Source organism: Hyperolius riggenbachi, chromosome 12 (genome assembly GCF_040937935.1).
Source record: "Hyperolius riggenbachi isolate aHypRig1 chromosome 12, aHypRig1.pri, whole genome shotgun sequence".
In the NCBI taxonomy this organism is placed as follows: Eukaryota; Metazoa; Chordata; class Amphibia; order Anura; family Hyperoliidae; genus Hyperolius; species Hyperolius riggenbachi.
Window position 1 is genome coordinate 217,493,785 of NC_090657.1, and position 19,588 is coordinate 217,513,372.

The 19,588-nt window shown below is 44.8% G+C and overlaps 2 protein-coding genes across 4 annotated transcripts in view; one reads left to right on the forward strand and one right to left on the reverse strand.

The window, feature by feature from the left end:
* The window catches only part of NTN1 (netrin 1), a 431,580-nt gene that overhangs the window by 234,589 nt on the left and 177,403 nt on the right, over window positions 1-19,588 (reverse strand). The window lies entirely within an intron of this gene.
* Window positions 12,310-19,588, forward strand: part of PIK3R5 (phosphoinositide-3-kinase regulatory subunit 5) — a 139,450-nt gene continuing 132,171 nt past the window's right edge. For both annotated transcript variants that reach the window (XR_011025263.1, XM_068263265.1), the window contains exon 1: window positions 12,310-12,387. The gene's annotated coding sequence lies outside the window, so the exon portion shown is untranslated. The remainder of the gene's footprint in view (window positions 12,388-19,588) is intronic.

The following is a 19,588-nucleotide window of genomic DNA, read 5'->3' on the forward strand; positions in this document are numbered from 1 at the left end:
TCTGGAACCCGCTTACACAGGAAGAGGAAGTTGGCACTTCCTCCTGCATCAAAGCACACTTTTTATTTTACACAAACATATTAGATTGCTGGCTGGTCTCTGGGTGATGCACTACGGCCGTGACCGGTGCTCACTTACAGTGTGAGGGATGTGGAGGCTGACATATTTATTTCGTTTTAAACAGTGCATATTGCCCGGCTGTCCTGCTGATCCTCTGCCTCTAATGCTTATAGCCATATACTCTGAACAAGCATGCAGATCAGGTGTTTAATAACTAATGTTTAACTGTAAAGATGCATGCTTGTTTCAGGACACTACTGATCAGCAGGACAACTGGATTTGTGTGAAAGGAAATACCGGTACATATGGCAGCCGTCATCCCTCTCAGGTCAGGTGTCCTTTAAAGTTTTCACCCTCAGTATAGGTAGGTAGGTAGGCAGGTATAGGTGCCCCCATATAGGATAGCCAGGTATAGGTGCCCCCATATAGGATAGCCAGGTATAGGTGCCCCCATATAGGATAGCCAGGTATAGGTGCCCCCAGTGTAGGTAGCCAGTATAGTTGCCCCTGTATAGATAGCCACTATAGTTGCCCCTGTATAAGTAGCCACTATAGTTGCCCCTGTATAGATAGCCACTATAGTTGTCCCTGTATAAGTAGCCACTATAGTTGCCCCTGTATAGGTAGCCACTATAGTTGCCCCTGTATAGGTAGCCACTATAGTTGCCCCTGTATAAGTAGCCACTATAGTTGCCCCTGTATAGGTAGCCAGTATAGTTGCCCCTGTATAGGTAGCCACTATAGTTGCCCCTGTATAGGTAGCCACTATAGTTGCCCCTGTATAGGTAGCCACTATAGTTGCCCCTAGTATAGGTAGCTAGTAAAGTTGCCCCTAGTATAAGTAGCTAGTATAGTTGCCCCTAGTATAGGTAGCTAGTATAGTTGCCCTAGTATAGGAAGATAGGTAGTATAGTTGCTCCAGTATAGGTAGCTAGTATAGTTGCCCCCTGTATAGGTAGATAGCTAGAATAGTTGTTCCAGTATAGTTAGCTAGTATAGTTGCCTCAGTATAGGTAGTATAGTTGCCCTAGTATAGGTATATAGGTAGTATAGTTGCCCCAGTATAGTTGCCCTAGAATAGGTAGTATTGTTGCCCTCAGTATAGGAAGATAGGTAGTATAGTTGCCCCAGTATAGGTAGCTAGTGTAGTTGCCCCAGTATAGGTAACTAGTATAGTTACCCTAGTATAGGTAGTATAGTTGCCCCAGTATAGGTAGTATAGTCGCCCCAGTATAGGTAGATGGCTAGTATAGTTGCCCCAGTATAGGTAGATGGCTAGTATAGTTGCCCCAGTATAGGTAGTATAGTTGCCCTAGTATCGGTATATAGGTAGTATAGTTGCCCTAGAATAGGTAGTATTGTTGCCCTCAGTATAGGAAGATAGGTAGTATAGTTGCCCCAGTATAGGTAGCTAGTGTAGTTGCCCCAGTATAGGTAACTAGTATAGTTATCCTAGTATAGGTAGTATAGTTGCCCCAGTATAGGTAGCATAATTGCCCCAGTATAGGTAGATAGCCAGTATAGTTGCCCCAGTATAGGTAGATGGCTAGTATAGTTGCCACCAGTATAGGTAGTATAGGTGCCCCCAGTATAGGTAGATAGCTAGTATAGTTGCCACAGTATAGCTAGTATAGTTGCCCCAGTATAGGTAGATAGGTAGTATAGTTGCCCCAGTATAGCTAGTATAGTTGCCCTAGTATAGGTAGATGGCTAGTATAGTTGCCACCAGTATAGGTAGTATAGTTGCCCCCAGTATAGGTAGATATCTAGTATAGTTGCCCCAGTATAGATAGATAGCTAGTATGTATAGTTGCCCCAGTATAGTTGCCCCAGTATAGCTAGTATAGTTGTCCTAGTATAGCTAGATGGCTAGTATAGTTGCCCCAGTATAGGTAGATAGCCAGTATAGTTGCCCCAGTATAGGTAGTATAGTTGCCCCAGTATAGATAGATAGCTAGTATAGTTGCCCCAGTATAGCTAGTATAGTTGCCCTAGTATAGGTAGATGGCTAGTATAGTTGCCACCAGTATAGGTAGTATAGTTGCCCCCAGTATAGGTAGATATCTAGTATAGTTGCCCCAGTATAGATAGATAGCTAGTATAGTTGTCCCAGTATACCTAGTATAGTTGCACCAGTATAGATAGATAGCTAGTATAGTTGTCCCAGTATAGCTAGTATAGTTGCACCAGTATAGATAGATAGCTAGTATGTATAGTTGCCCCAGTATAGCTAGTATAGTAGCCCTAGTATAGGTAGATGGCTAGTATAGTTGTTACCAGTATAGGTAGATAGCTAGTATAGTTGGCCCAGTATAGATAGCTAGTATAGTTTCCACAGTATAGACGGTATAGTTGCCCCAGTATAGTTAGATGGCTAGTATAGTTGCCACCAGTATAGGTAGATAGCTAGTATAGTTGCCCCAGTATAGGTAGATAGCTAGTATAGTTGCCCCAGTATAGCTAGTATAGTTGCCCCAGTATAGGTAGATGGCTAGTATAGTTGCCCCAGTATAGCTAGTATAGTTGCCCCAGTATAGGTAGATAGCTAGTATAGTTGCCCCAGTATAGGTAGATAGCTAGTATTGTGGCCCCAGTATAGGTAGATAGCTAGTATAGTGGCCCCAGTATAGGTAGATAGCTAGTACAGTGGCCCCAGAATAGATAGATAGCTAGTATAGTTGCCCCAGTATAGCTAGTATAGTTGCCCCAGTATAGGTAGATGGCTAGTATAGTTGCCCCAGTATAGCTAGTATAGTTGCCCCAGCATAGGTAGATAGCTAGTATAGTTGCCCCAGTATAGGTAGATAGCTAGTATAGTGGCCCCAGAATAGATAGATAGCTAGTATAGTTGCCCCAGTATAGCTAGTATAGTTGCCCCAGTATAGGTAGATAGCTAGTATAGTTGCCCCAGTATAGGTCGATGGCTAGTATAGTTGCCCCAGTATAGCTAGTATATTTGCCCCAGTATAGGTAGATAGCTAGTATAGTTGCCCCCAGGGGGCGAGATCCTGCTCCAGTGCCCATGCTGCCTGTCACTTGGCGTCATGTTTCCTGTCCTTTCTGTGTCCTCCTTCCAGCACTGTCTCCTCAGTGAAATGATTTAGCCTGTACACCTGAGTACTTGTGAAGACGGGCGGATCAATGCTGCACACGTGTGAGTCCGAGCTCCCGCATGCACAGGACAGATGCATCTCTCTTCCGAAACACTTGGGGACACAGGTGCTTCCGAAGCCTTCCGAGGAGTCCTGAACAGGGGGCAGTGGGGGAACAAGGACACGGAGAGAGGACTGAGAAGGCCCTATTGGATCCAGAGCCTTCCCTCTTCATTTCCTCCCAGCTCTAGGGTTGCTTTGTTGTGTAAAGCAGAGTCTCACTCGTGCGTGAGCAACTTCCAAAGTTTTGAAATAAGATGATTTTTGCCAAAATATGAAAAACTCTGCACTGGCAAATTCTGTGAGCAAAATGTCTGTGAAATACCCAAAACTTGCCTCCAGGGGGAGCTCTGTACGCTGGCCCACAGAAATGCAGGTACGTTGTTTGATGCAAGCTAAAGATGCACGTGATATAGCAAAAGCATACAACATTTTGTACAGGTATGAGATGCTTTCGCCAGGAAAACAAACATGAGGACCATTTCTTTGCACATCTCATTCAATGAAAATGCAAACGTGCTAAAATGTGGGGTGCAGTATTTTTTCTCAATCTCAGAGAATCCACTTGCGCTAATGGAAAAAGCGCACTGGGATTTAAAGGAAACCAGAGGTAAACATTTTGGCACAAAACAAATATATCCTCCGATAGATTTTACAAAATAAATACTATACCTGGTATTTTCGCTGCTCCCGTGTGCCCTTTTTTGTGTTTTTTTTTTTACTAAAACTCCATGCAAAACACAGTTCATCACAAAAGCATATTATTTAGTGGGTTTTGTGCAAAATGAAATCACCATTTCTGAAAACCTCTTATGACTAACATATATATATATACACTGTATTTTTCGGAATATAAGACGCTCCGGCATATAAGACGCACCTAGATTTAGAGGGCAAAAATCAGGAAAAAAAAACCAAAAAACGAAACCTAGGTGCATCTACGCTACAGGCTCCTCCCATTCATTTGCCAATAACTTTATCACTACTCATCACGAGCAGCGGGCACACGCATATGCGCGCACACTTGCAGCAACAGCACTGGACGCAAATACACATCCAGATAAACTTCAGCGGCTCCTATCTGGGCAACTATAGTCGCCCAGATAGGATGAACTGTTTAAGGACAGCTGCAGTGTCAGAGAGGTATATTTAAAGTAAGGAAACAGTTTGTTAAAGAGAGTCTGAAACCATATAAATTACCTCTTTTTATTGCCCAGTTATGTTAAGCATTAAGATCAAATCTGATTCACTGCATTCCCGCAGAGGAACAAGGTATTTATCCACACAAAACTCCGGGCAAAATTCCACTACTTTCCAGGTCATGGATTTTGCTGCCCGGGGAGGCAGAGCTTAGCTCTGCCTCTAGTCCATTCAATCACAGCCGATCTCTGCCTCTCCCCGCCCCTCTCAGTGAAAGAAGACTCAGAGGGGCGGAGAGAGGCGGAGATTGCCTCCAGTAGAGGCAGAGCTACCGCTTAAAGCTCTGCCTCTACCAGATAGCAATCGCAGAATTTTGCCCCGGGGATTTCCAGGGAGATAAATACCTCGTTCTGCCACGGGAATGCGGTGAATCAGCTTTGATCTTAATGCTTAACATAACTGGGCAATAAAAAGAGGTAATTTATATGGCTTCAGACTCTCTTTAAAGAGAACCATGGATGAAGCACCCTCATGTATTTTACCATATATATCAGTGGGAACATTAGAGAAAACACCTACCCTGCTCTCTGTTTCATTCTGCACTGCACAGCTTGCTTCTAATCAGCCCTGATAAAATCTCCGACTGAGCATGCAGTCTGGCTTTGTTCAGGAATATTTATAGCTCAGTCTGTGTTCTCTCATGTCTTTTCAAGTCCAAGCCTGCCCCCTGCTGGCTCTGCTCAGGAATCACTATAGCAAAGCCAGACTGAATGCTCAGTCTGGGATTTTATCAGGTCTGATAAGAAACAAGCTGTGCAGTGCAGAATGAAAGAGAGCAGGGTAGGTGTTTTCTCTAATGTTCTCACTGATCTATATGGTAAAATACATGAGGGTGCTTCGCACCAATGAAAAGCTAATAAGATAGATGAAGGAGGGCTCCTGGTACGGTTGCAACCTCTGCATCCCCTATTGCTATGCCACTGTCTGCGTTGCGTTACAATGCTTTATCACAGGGTAATGCAAGGCCAATGCAAGGCAATGGGGCCTTGCACTTTTATCACATCGCGTTGTGCCGGATGTGCAAGGAAGTCGGAGAGCAGGTCCATCTTCCAACATGACAGTGACCTGAAGCACATGAATAACTGATCACATAGTAGCTGAAGGAGGAAAAGGCAGCGGTCCTTGCATGGCCTAGTCAGAGCCCAGACTTAAAGCCTGTTCTGTAAAGAAGAGGACTAAGCCAACACACAAGAATGTAAACACAACAAAGAAACAGATTAAGAGGAGAGAGACAGAGACATATGGAGGGCAGAGGTGGGAGAGAGAGAAAGAAAGACGTGGAGAAGAGGAGGAAAAATAAATAAGAGATTGTGTGTTTGTGGGGGGGAGAGGTGAAGAGAGAGAGAGAGAGGAAGACAGGGGTGAGAAAGAAAGACAGGTGAGAAGAGGAAGCAAGAAAAATAAATAAGAGATTGGGGGGGAGAGAGGAGGACAGGGGAGAGAAAGTAAAGGCTCATACACACGGGGTACGGCCGTCGCCGCAACCACGTGGCACGCGCGTGTTGCGGCGACGGTTCGTCTGTGTGTATGACGCGCGCGCCCCGAACCGTCGCCCGTCGGAGCTGTCGCCAGGCGATTGACATGTTCAATCGCCGGCTACAGCCGTCGCCGCAACATCGCCGGAACTGTCGCTTGTCCCGCATGTGTATGCGGGCTAGCGACAGCTACTCACACACAGTACACGGAGCATCCGGCGGGGGGGAGGAACCTCGGCGACAGCTTCCGCCGCATCGCTAATCCCTCTGCTGCCGTGTGGATGCAGAGGGACTTGGCGACGAGCTGTCGCCGAACTGTCTCCGAACTGTCGCGCACACGCTTCCGTGTGCAGCGACAGCTACAATTGTCCCCCCGTGAGTACTTAGCTTTAGAGATGAGAGGAGAGAGACAAGGAGGGCTATGGTGGGAGAAAGAAACGGGAGAAGAAGGGAGGTTGGTAAAAGGAAGAAAGCAGAAAAAGGGTAGAGAGAAAGATGGAGAGAGGGGAGGATACAGACTGAGTAAGATGGGAGGGGGGGGGGGGTAGACAGACAAAAAAGGGTGGCAGTTGTGGGAGAGAGAGAAAGATGGGAGAGGAAGGTATATGGGGAGGAGAAAGAAGAGAGAGAAATAAGCTGCTCATGTTCTCCATGTCTCGTTCTCACTTTCTACGAGTGAGGAGCACTTACAGAAAGCGGATGATGAAAGCTGGTTCCTGTTTCAATTTCTGGGCAATGAAGCGAGAGGAGGGGGAGAGGGCGGCTGCTTGTCAAGTCCCCCTAGACCACAAAAACATGTAGCACCTTACAACAGCTCTCATAGTGAAATCCCTGCATGTGCTCATCCTCTGGCAGGGCTCTGTTTAGCACCATACCAGGGGCAGCAGTTACACTCCACCCTGACCCTCCGGAGGTAGTAAAGGCCTGCGCGGGTCTAATTTTTCAGCCTGCACCCTTTCTGGTGAATTGGGTACCCGCACCCAGCCTACAGGCCTCCAGACCCATATCCGACACGCAACCTGCTTTCTGGTGAATCTGGTCCCCGCACCCGACACGCAACCCGCTTTCTGGTGAATCTGGTATCGGCACCTGACCCACAACCCACTTTCTGGTGAATCTAGTACCCGCATCTGACCCGTAACCCACTTTCTGGTGAATCTGGTATCGGCACCTGACCCGTAACCCACTTTCTGGTGAATCTGGTATCGGCACCTGACCCGTAACCCACTTTCTGGTGAATCTGGTATCGGCACCTGACCCGCAACCCACTTTCTGGTGAATCTGGTACCCGCATCTGACCCGTAACCCACTTTCTGGTGAATCTGGTACCCGCACCCGACCCGTAACACGCTTTCTGGTGAATCTGGTATCGGCACCTGACCCGCAACCCGCTTTCTGGTGAATCTGGTACCCGCACCTGACCCGCAACCCACTTTCTGGTGAATCTGGTACCCGCATCTGACCCGTAACCCACTTTCTGGTGAATCTGGTACCCGCACCCGACCCGTAACACGCTTTCTGGTGAATCTGGTATCGGCAGCTGACCCGCAACCCGCTTTCTGGTGAATCTAGTACCCGCACCTGACCCGTAACCCACTTTCTGGTGAATCTGGTACCCGCACCCGACACCCAACCCGCTTTCTGGTGAATCTGGTACCCGCACCCGACCCACAACCCACTTTCTGGTGAATCTGGTATCGGCACCTGACCCGCATCCCACTTTCTGGTGAATCTGGTAACCGCACCTGACCCGCAACCCACTTTCTGGTGAATCTGGTACCGGCACCCGACCCGTAACTCAATTTCTGGAGAATCTGGCACCCGCACCTGACCCACAACCAGCTTTCTGGTGAATCTGGTACCCGCACCTGACCTGCAACTCACTTTCTGGTGAATCTGGTACCCGCACCTGACCCATAACCTGCTTTCTGGTGAATCTGGTACCCGCACTCGACCCACAACCAGCTTTCTGGTGAATCTGGTACCCGCACCTGACACGCAAACCCGCTTTCTGGTGAATCTGGTACCCGCACCTGACCCACAACCAGCTTTCTGGTGAATCTGGTACCCGCACCTGACCTGCAACCCGCTTTCTGGTGAATCTGGTACCCGCACCTGACCCGCAACCCACTTTCTGGTGAATCTGGTATCGCCACTCGACCCACAACTCTCTTACTGGTGAATCTGGTACCCGCACCCGACCTGTAACCCACTTTCTGGTGAATCTGGTATTGGCACTCGACCCACAACCCTCTTACTGGTGAATCTGGTATTGGCACCTGACCCACAACCCGCTTACTGGTGTATCTGGAACCCACACCCGACCTGCAGGCCTCCAGACCCACAACCCGACCCGCTTTTTCCATTTTATTATAAAATATACATTGGTGGTGACATTGGAAGGCTGTAAAGTAAGTGAAACCTATTTTTATACACAAACAAAAACCAAATAAGCGTTCAAGATTCTATTTTTTTTTTTTTTACTAAATTATGACTAAATTAGTTCTGTCCAGCTATGAAAAAAACACATCTTCAATCACACACTTGCATGTTCCCAGTTAGGGTTGGTCCACACTAGTCCCAGTTGCAGAACACAATCCGCGGTCCGGGCTCCCGTTTTCAGAAACCAGAACACAAACTGATCCGTGCTTCCCTTTTGCAGCAAATGAGTTTGATTAGATCCCCCCCCCCCCCCAAAACGAATGGCTGAGGGGGTAGCAGCCAGGACAGGTGGTAGTGGGTGCAGCGGTGGGGGGAGGGGGGGGGCAGGCTCGCCCTCCCTCCCTCACCTGGATACTAGTATGGGGGAGAGGGAATCTCAGGTTGAGAGCAGGAAGGAGTCTGCTGGCATTAAAGATTAGCAGCAGCAAACAAGTATTTTGGTTCCAGCAGCCATCACAGATTCTGGGAAGCAAAAGACACAGGTATTACTTTAAAAGGAAAAATCCATATCCTTCTCAGTTTAGGTTCCCTTTAAGGGTTAGGCATCGGTAAAGGGAGGGCCCTGTGTGAGAATAGGGTTAGGTTAGGACATAGCAAAATATAGGTAAAGATAACTGATATTTTACTATCGAAATTAAATATCAGTAAGTTTACAAATATTCTGCTAGAGGCAATATACGGCACCCTTTTATTACACGTACGTTACCCAGAGGCTTACCTCTACTTAGGTACAGTAAGTACCTATTTGGGGCACTATTTTCCCTTCAATTACGCTTTAAAGAGAAACTGTAACCAAGGATTGAACTTCATCCCAATCAGTAGCCGATACCCCCTTTAACATGAGAAATATTTACCTTATCTCAATCGGATCATCAGGGGGCTCTGTATGGCTGATATTGTGGTGAAACCCTCCCACAGTGTGATGTCAGGACCATGGTTCTGACATCACACTGTGGGGGCCTTGATGCATTGTGGGAAATAACAGCTGTTTCCAACTGCCAAAAAAGCAATCAGCAACTACTTCCACTGACATCACCTGCCAGTAGTAAAAATCACCATGTGATAAGTGTCAGAATGTAAATCAGGGAGAGGAAAGTTTTTACAATGGACAAAAACTGACTAAATCATTTATACGTAATTATTGTACAAATTGAGCACTTTTGTTCATTATGTTATTTTCACTGGAGTTCCTCTTTCAGGCCCTAAAACGAAGACAAATAACCAACCTTAAAGGATACCCAAGGGGACATGTGACATGATGAGATAGACATGGGTATGTACAGTGCCCATCACACTAATAACTATGCTGGGTTTCTTTTTTTATTTCCCTGCCTGAAAGAGTGTTAGCCTCACTGAAAAGAAATTACAACTATAAAACACCTTCCTAGCGGAAAATGGCTTCTGAGGGTCAATAGTTCATAGATTTTAGCTCCTCCTTTAGCATATACCTCGAGTGTCCTTTAACCATTTCAGCCTGCGGGTTGTTTTCACCTTATGGACGAGCGGAATTTTCATATTTCAGCCCTTCTCCCATTTATTCCCCAATAACCTTATCACAACGGAATGATCTATACCTTGTTTTTTCTGCCACCAATTAGGCTCTCTTTTGGTTGTACATCATGCTACGAATTATTTTATTCTAAATGCATTTTAATGCAAATAAAAAGAAAAAAAATGGAAAAAATGTATTATTTCTTAGTTTTCGGCTAATATAGTTGTAATATAAAACGTTCTACTGTGGATAAAAAAAGGCCACACATTTTATTTGCCCATTTGTCCCGGTTATTGCAACGTTTAAATGATATCCCTAGATTTATGTCGATAGTACAATGTATGACACCAATATTTTAATGGGAAATAAAAGGTGCATTTTTTCAGTTTTATGTCACTAACTACAAGCTCAAAATGTATTAAGAATATACCCTCTTGACATACATATTAAAAAATATATATATTCCCTAATGTATGTAAGTGTAATATTACAATTTGGCCACAAGATGTCCTTGGGCATTATTTCCTATTTGCGTACAAGAAGTACGCTAAACAGGAAGTAATGTTTGACTGTATTACTTCTGAAGTGACGCAGTTATCTCATTGATGCCTGCGATCACGTGGACTATCGCGATTGCGGGCTTCTGCCTGTACGATCACGCACACAGCCCAGCAGCCTGCACGGACGTGAGCCTCACACACCTGCTGCTAGAGCAGCACCAGTCCGTGTGGCTGAAATGGTCAATCTACAATTCATTTATCAGCATGTCCTTCCACGATAAACGGTTTTACTTATAAGTAATTCTTGATGTGCTGCAGTATACAAGTACAATGATTGGCTGTAGGGTTCTTAGGAGGGAGGGGCAATGTCTGAGACACTTCCTGTAGTAAGTTGTCACTGCCAGTAATGGCCATTAGCTGTCCAACACAGACCCCAAACGAGGCAATAAGTCCAGCTTCAACCACAACTGTCACACAGCCAAAAAGGTCTTATATTGCAAGCAAACCTCTAGATCTCTCACACTGATTGGAGTTTATTTTTAGTGCTAGTTTGTGGGGAAATATTACTTCTGCTTTAATCTAGTTAGCTGAAATGCATCCAAATCTATAAAAAAAAAAAATATATAACCATCCAGTGCTAAATTTACTACCGTATATTAGAAGTTACAGGACAACTGAAGGGAGAGGGATATGGAGGCGGCCATATTTATTTCGTTTTAAGGAATACCTTGTTCAGGGTCTATGGCTAAAAGTATTAGAGGCAGAGGATCAGCAAGACAGCCAGGCAACTGGTATTAAGAGAAGGGAGGCCCTATGGATTTTCCGTATGGGGACAAGAGCCCCAAAAGGTCTTAACGCAAGATGGGATCTGGCTTTGATTACAGGTTAATCTGTGTATATTAACAATTTTGTACTTTTTCTGCACTTTTTCTGTATTTTCACTTGTGTGGGGTTCCTACTTTTGTCCAGGGATTTCTTTACATATTTATAGTGTTGAATACATCTTCTGTTGCTCCTGAGAACTGCATAACTTATTTTTGCTTTCTATGAACGTTGCAAACAAGCTCCAGTGTGTATATATATATGCATTTTTATATTTTTTTTACATTTTTCACATTGTTTTTTATGAGACATTGGCTTTCAGGAGTGGGTGTCGGCCTGTCCCTCCCTCTTTTTTTTGGGCGGGACGACCTGGACCCCTCCCCTGTCTTTCTCCATTTTAAAACTGTGTGTGTAAGCTGTAGAATGTTGCTGTGATTAAGGACCAAATGCAGGTCCGAAACATGTCAGCTTTTGTATGTCCTGTTGCTGTTTTGGGATAAGTCCCTAATAAATCCTTGGAGACATTGAAGCGGACCCACATTTCTCTTTTATTTGCTCACTGGCCCAGGCTGCCCAGGTCCAGCTCTGTCTACTGCCGGGTTGTAGTGGTATATTCCTCGTATTCCTCTGGTATGGCTTAAAAGGAAATCAATATGGCAACCTCCATATCCCTCGTTACAGTTGTCCTTTAAAAGCGCAATAAAAACAACCAAAAACATACTTTATATTACATTCCCAGATCCAGAGTTGTCCGAAAGTAAATCATTTATCCACGTTTCGCCATGTTTAACACAGGACTCGACTTACAAACGCATTCAGCTTACAATCTCCCGGAACAGAACCTGTTTGCAAGTAGGGGACCTCCTGTATAGGAAGTGTTGCTGACACGGAAACCACGATAATCACCATAAAATAGGGTATCCTGAACAGTTTACTGCATTCCACTACATGTCACTACAGGGCCTCTTTAGCACATGCATGTCATAATGACATTAGGTACTAATAACCTTCTGCTTTTAGTGTGTTAAGCCCTCCCTCTCTCTCTCTGGGAGGATGTGTGCTGTATCCTGCGCTCCTCCCTGCTGTCACTGTCACCAGCAGCCCTGTCTCACTGATTGTCACTGCTTCGTTATAGCAGCCGGTGTGTGACATGGCTCAGCCGAGGACCAGGGCTCTCTAGGGACCCCACCGCAGCTCTACTCCGCCCCCTGCAGGTGATGGCAGGACAGCAGTAAGATAAAAAGGTAGGCACATCACTTGGGACCTTATAGCACCTTGCTTGTGTCACTGACTGGTTGTATGAAATGTATGCGGCACGTCTGTCCAGGCAGCGATTCACCATCAGTAGTAGGACGGGGGGGGGGGGGGGGGGGTTCCTGATTCACAAAGCTTGTACATTATTTACCCAGCAACCAAAAATCATCTACTAAACATAAGCCTAGACTTTTTTTTATCAAAGTCAAGTTTATCAGCAACAACTCTTCTGTGTTTTTTTTCTTCACAATATACTATAAAGTTACAGGAAAGGAGAGATATAAAATGAGAGAACACAGACAAGGGCTCTTTTTTCATTTACTTTTTCACCAAAGTTTTCTCCTACGAGATCATTTTTAATCTTCTCTTTAAAATAACTTTTCAGAACTACCTGAATCAAACAAGCACGTGGCTAATCCAATCAGAAACACCTGTCTGGCATGCTTGTTCAGGGTCTATGGCTAATGCCTGGAACACATGTTCAATGGAGGTGGTAAAATCGGTCTGTGATTGGCCAATGGTAATTGAAAGTGTGTACAAAGCTTAAAGAGACACTGAAGCGAGACTAAATCTCGCTTCAGCTCTCGTATATAGCAGGGGCATGTGTGCCCCTGCTAAAACGCCGCTATCCCGCGGCTTAACGGGGGTCCCTTCACCCCAACCCACCCCCCGCAAAAGTTGGTCGCAGACTTGGTCGCTAAATTTATCTTCCTGGAGGCAGGGCTAACGGCTGCAGCCCTGCCTCCCAGCGCGTCTATCAGACGCGCATCGCCGCCTCTCCCCCGCCCCTCTCAGTGAAGGAAGACTGAGAGGAGCGGGGGAGAGGCGGAGCTACACGTCTGACAGACGCGCGTGGGGCAGGGCTGCGGCGGTTAGCCCTGCCCCAATGCGGAAACGCTCCCCCGCATTACGGAGGGGATTTGGGGGGACAGGGACCCCCGTTAAGCCGCGGGATAGAGGCGTTTTAGCAGGGGCACACGTGCCCCTGCTATATATGAGGTCTGAAGCGAGATCTATTCTCGCTACAGACTCTCTTTAAGGCTCTGTACACACATCCAATTTTAATCTGCAGATGTCTGGCCAATGTTACCACTGCCATGTAGTATAAGGGCCACCAGATATTGAATACTATGAACAGAGGGTGTGGGTACGCTCTCATACTACATGGAAGTGATAACATTGGCCAATCACCTGCAGATACCAAGGACGTTCTGGGAAAATGGATGTGTGTACAGAGTTTAAACCTTGGTACACACTTTCAATTATGATTGGGCAATCACTGACCAATACTACCACCATGTAGTATGATGGTTTACGTATACAATCTGCTCCTAGTATTCAATATCTGTTGACAATCAGGGCCCATTCACACTTGAACGATTAGTGTGGGATTCCCGCTAATCGCTAAAGCGCTACCAACATTTTACCCTATGGCAGTGTTCTCACTGCCGCGATTGGCACCGATTGCGGGTGTTTTGTGATTAGCGTCAATCGCAAAACGCGTTATGTACAGCATTTTTGCCACGATTCTGGAGCGATCGCGGTACAGTGCTTAATAAAGCACTGACTGTGATCACTCTGAATCGCAGAAGCGTCCAGTGATTTTACTGCATTGATCGCAATAAATTCACTAGTCGCAAAACGTTTGCGTTTTTAGATGTGAATGGGGCCTCATACCACATGGAGGTGATAAAATTGGTCAGTGACTGGTCAATCAAAATTGGATGTGTGTAGCAGGCTTTAGAGGCAGAGGCTTAGCAGCATGCGTACATCATAAAAGGGAGCCCGGAAATTCACGTGTCCAGAAAAGCCGACAGCAGAATGTCGGTATACCAACAAAGTATTTTCATGCCTGTTGGTGACTTCAAAGGGACTTCAAACGAGTAACTTGTCTATATATCTTATCTAAAGTTTAGATAAAATCTAGCTGCAAACAGCTTCAACAGAATATGATTATTTATTCCTGTGATACAATGAGGGCAGCCATGTTCTGTTTGTCACATTGCCACAGGCTGAGGGCTGGAGATGCTATCAGCTTGCCTGTGTGTAAATTCAGTCCCCTCTCCTCCTCCCTCCTCCCCTCTGCCTCTGAAATCAATGGCTAGTAACCTCCTCCTCCTCCTTCTGCCCAGACTGAGCTCCCATAAGCCCTTGCTACAGTGCCTTGGCTCTCTGAAAAAGCTGTGGGTGTGGCCTGTTTAGTTTATAGGGAATTAGAGTATTAAAACAAAACAAAATAAGTATTTGGCTTGAGGAATGCCCTATAAACAATAGGAAAGGAACACAATTATGCAATGCGTAAAAGTTTATCCCGGATCCACTTTAAGGTGTGAAAAAATCACGTAGAAGAAACTTTGGAGAACAAGTGAATTGAATATGGGACATGTGGGTTGAGTCACAAAATAGCAGTGATATTGCTGTGCACAGACTGCGTATGGTAATACTACCCCTACTACCGACAGCAAGTGCCGCGCGTTACACTATCAGCGCGGCCCGCGGTCCTCAAGTACGACGACCGTAACAAACATTTCTAACAGTAACGCTCATTAGTAATGGTAGCTGTCATAGCAACTGTCAAACAGGAGAGAGAAATAATGAGATAAGACAGATAAGGAGAGATGCATCGTGAGATCAGACTAAAGGTGGCCACACACCATACAATTTTTTAAATATCTGTTCAATTTAAGAATTGCAATCAATTTTTCTGACTGATTGTAACATTTCAAAAATATGACCAATGTACCACACACATATGTTCAATTTTTTCCTCAATTATGATAAAAATGATTGGAAACTCAGAGAAAATTGCATGGGTGTGTATATTAATAAATTAACAATCCAACACACACCATACAATCTTTAGTAGGAATTGAAGAGAAATATCTGGCATTCCGGATCGATTTAAATCGAAAAAAATGGGAAATCCGATCGGATTTTTCAGTCGAATGAAAAAAAAGCTTTCGATTTTTTCGAGAGATACGATCGTTTTTATCGAATTACTGTAAAATCGGATCATTTTATTGTATCGTGTGTGGCCACCTTAATACGGAGATAAAATCCATGAGAGAAGACATACAGGGCTGGAACCCACTAGGAATCGCAAAATCGCGATTGCAATAGGTTGTGTTTTTTGCAAGCGTTTTGTAAGCAATTTCCATTGATTTTTGTAGCGATTTTAAAAAAGTGTTAGCATTTTTGCCAGTGATTGTGGTTTGATTTGCAATTAGAAATTTCCATTCTGATTGATCGTTCCAATTTAAAAAAAAAAATAAATTTAAGAAGAAAAACCTGAGGTGGGCTTGTTAAATCATATTAGGACACAGGCACGTTCTGTATACAATGACCAGCCTCTGTGTCCTTCCATTGTGCCTCGAGGCTCCCCCTCCCCGAGAGGCGTATCTAGAGGGGTGCAGGCATGGCTCATGCCATGGGTGCCACGGCTGTCTCCTCCTCCCTCTGTCCCCTCCTCTCTCATGCTCCACTACCATACTGAGGGATGCCACTTGTTACTTATACTTGGGGGGCTAACTCTAGCAACCTATACTGGGGAAGCTACTTATATAGAGGGGGGACTCATCTAAATACCTATGCTGGGAGGGGGGCACCTCTGGCTACCTATACTGGGGTGGACACACCTCTGGATATTCATAATGAAGGGAAACCTCCAGTATAGATATGGGGCGCAATTTCAGTGTTTGCCATAGGCGCTATATTACCTAGATACGCCCCTGCCCTCCCCACTCCTGCTCTGCTTTCCCCAATAAAAAAAAGTGCCAGGCTAGCGACACGCAGATTGTCGCTAGCCTGTTATTTACCTCTGCCTGGCATTCACCTGCCGCTCCCCCTCCTCCTGTATAACACGGCTCCCCGCCTGTGTCCTTTCCCTCCCCGCCTCTGTAAGCCGATTGGAGGAAGCTAACAGAGGCGAGGAGGGAAGGGACACAGGCGGAGAGCCGTGCTATACAGGAGGCGGGGAGCGGCGGTGACTGACAGGCAGAGGTAATATGCGTGTCGCTAGCCTGGCGCTTTTTTTAAGGGGGGACAGCAGAGCCGGGTGGGGGGACTGGAGGCACAATGGAAGGACACAGAGGCTGGTGGAACATGACTCTGTGTCCTAATATGATTTGACAAACAAGCCTCAGGTTCCCTTTAAGTTGGCATGTTTATTTGGCAATGTGAACATGTTAAAGTGGCTTACAAAACTGACTGACATTACTAGAAAATAACAAAAAACTAAGTGCGACCTGCAGCTCTGTGAACTTCCCTTTATCCAGGAGACAGTAAACAGGAACAATGGTGGCACTTTCAAACAAGGGCTTGTGAGTATATTCTGCATTTAGAAATCACACACAAAGCGCAATGTGTAGCGATTCATTAGCTATTTGACAACACTTACATGCTTTACATCGGAGAGCAAACACTCCCAAAATGCTCCTTAGTTACGCCCCTGCGCTCGAGCGAGATAACCCAACACCCCAAATCTCTGGATGATGCATAAAGGATTTGGCGGTGATGGTGTGTGTTGGGTGCGAGGGTTGGGTGGCCAATCAGATACAGATAATTCCGTATGCAGCTTAGAAATAGGCCAATCCAACTCAAATCTGCATAAAATTTACATTAAAGGACCACTGTCACAACAATCTAAAAATGTAAAATAAATGTAAACAGATACAGATAAGAAGTACGTTTCTCCCCGAGTAAAATGAGCCATAAATAACTTTTTTCCCATGTTGCTGTCACTTATGCTGGGAATACACAGGTGGATTTGGGCGCTCGATTCTGCACCCGATCGTTTTGCCCGCTCAAAACTCTTATCTTCCGCTCGTTTTTCTTATCTTCTTTCAATTCACTTCAATGATGAATCGAGCGGCAGATCGAACATGTCGGAAATTATCTAGCTAACCAGCTTATCAGCTCAGAATCGAGCCGTGTACAGTATTCCCAGCATTACAATAAGTAGTAGAAATCTGACAGAACCAACAGGTTTTTGGACTAGCCCATCTCCTCATGTGGGGTTATCAGAGTTTTCTTTCTTTTCAAAAGCTCTTAAGCCCCATCTACACGATACAATTCTTTGTACGATTCAATTACGATTCGATTTACGATCCGATTAAATTCGACATGTCTGATCATGATTTCGATTCAATTCGATTTGCCTTTGCAAAACAATGGCAAATCGAATTGAATCGAATCGAATCATGATCGGACATGTCGGATTGAAATGGATCGTAAATAGAATCGTAATTAAATCGTACAAAGAATCGTATCGTGTAGATGGGGCTTTAGGTTTCATTCACATTGCGTTACGATCGCGTTAGTGTTCGTGTTGGTCTTTTTGAAGCAATTTTTTTCCCTTTCAAGTGATTTCTGTGCGTTGGGCTTTTTAGGTAAGCGTTTTCGTAGGCGTTTTTGCAGGGCAATTCGGTTTTTCCACTTCCTGACGTCAGTCAGGAAGTGAACTCTTTGATCCGGGAAAAGAATAAATACAATGTATTTATTCTTAAAAATGCAAAACGATTTTGTGAAAGTTTTGCGTTTTTCCTATACCTTCCATTGTAGCAAAATCACCCCAAAAATGGTCCATGCAGTGCTTAGCTGAGCGGAAAGCGGACAGATTGCCCCAATCTGAACTAGCGCATAGGATAGCATGGTGTAAGCGCTTTCAGGGTGATTGTGAAAAATCGCAAGCGCTTAAAAAAATCCAAAAACGCCTCCAGTGTGAACGAAACGTCAGTGAATGGCAGTTGCTCCGTCCAACTGCCAAAAAAGTGTACAGTGAGCAAGGAGGCTGGCCAGCATCTTTATATAAATCTTTTGCAGGGAATGTCTTGATAAAGAATAAAGGCAATGCTGAGAATCCCCCATGGAGAGATGGACAGCCCAAAATTGGTAATGTCAGATTTCCACTACTTACTGTAAGTGACAGCAACATAGGAGAAAAGTAACTTCTGGCTACTAATTTTACTCTGGAAAAAAACGTTTGTATGTGTTTACTGGGGATGGTCGGAAATGTTGATTTCCGATTCTGCAGAAATTCCAATTTCCGCCAATGCCGATTTCTGATCGGTTTCCGATTTCCGAGTAGTGTTTTTTGTTTGTTTTTTTTGCATTGTCTGATTGGCCAAATACTTTCGAGTTGTTTCTGCATCCTTCGATTGAACCACTGATTTTGAGTTCTGTGATTGGGCTAAAATCACTGAATTGCAGTAATGCAGTATTTCTGCAGAAATCCGATTTCCGAGTTATGAGTGGAAATTCAGATTTCTGATCGGAAATTCGGAAATTTCAATTTCACGAAATCCGAATGAGCATCCCTAGTGTTTACATGTATTTTGAATTGTAAGATTTTTGCGACAGTGGTGCTTTAAATCTGCCAGCAAAGCACAGTTACTAGCGTCTCAATGACTAGAGGTGCATACACACATCAGACTATAGTCTTTGGAAAATGAAAGATCACAGACCAATTTTACCCCCTTCCATGTAGTATGAGAGCCATACCTACACAGTCTATTCTATGGAGCTGAACTCCCCATCAGATAAAAATCTTTGCAGGATGCTGCACACAAAGATGCTGTACAGACACAAAAGATCTATAGCTGCAAAAGATCTGCTCCTGCCAAAAATCCATTCCTGCAAATTGCAATGATAGTCTATGAGATCTGCAGATCATCATACACACATGATTTAACTGACATTCATCTGCAGATCAGATCCACCAGGATGGATTTTCAGATCTGCGGATGATTGCTTGATCTGCAGATGAATGTCAGTTAAATCATGTGTGTATGATGATCTGCAGATCTCATAGACTATCATTGCAATTTGCAGGAACGGATCTTTGGCAGGAACAGATCTTTTGCAGATACTGATCTTTTGTGTCTGTACAGCATCTGTGTGTGAAGCATCTTGCAAAGATTTCTGTCTGATGTGAATTTCAGCTCCATAGAAAAGACTGTGTAGGTATGGCTGTCATACTACATGAAGGGTGGTAAGATTGGTCTGTGATCTTTCATTTTCCAAAGACTATAGTCTGATGTGTGTATGAGCCTTATGCTACGTACACACATGCGACAACGATCGTTCGTTAAGAACGATGAACAAACTTTTAATTGATGAAAGAACGACCTAAGTAAAGGTAGTTTTAAAATGTGTGTAACGATCTGATCGTTAGAACGAACGTTACATCACAGA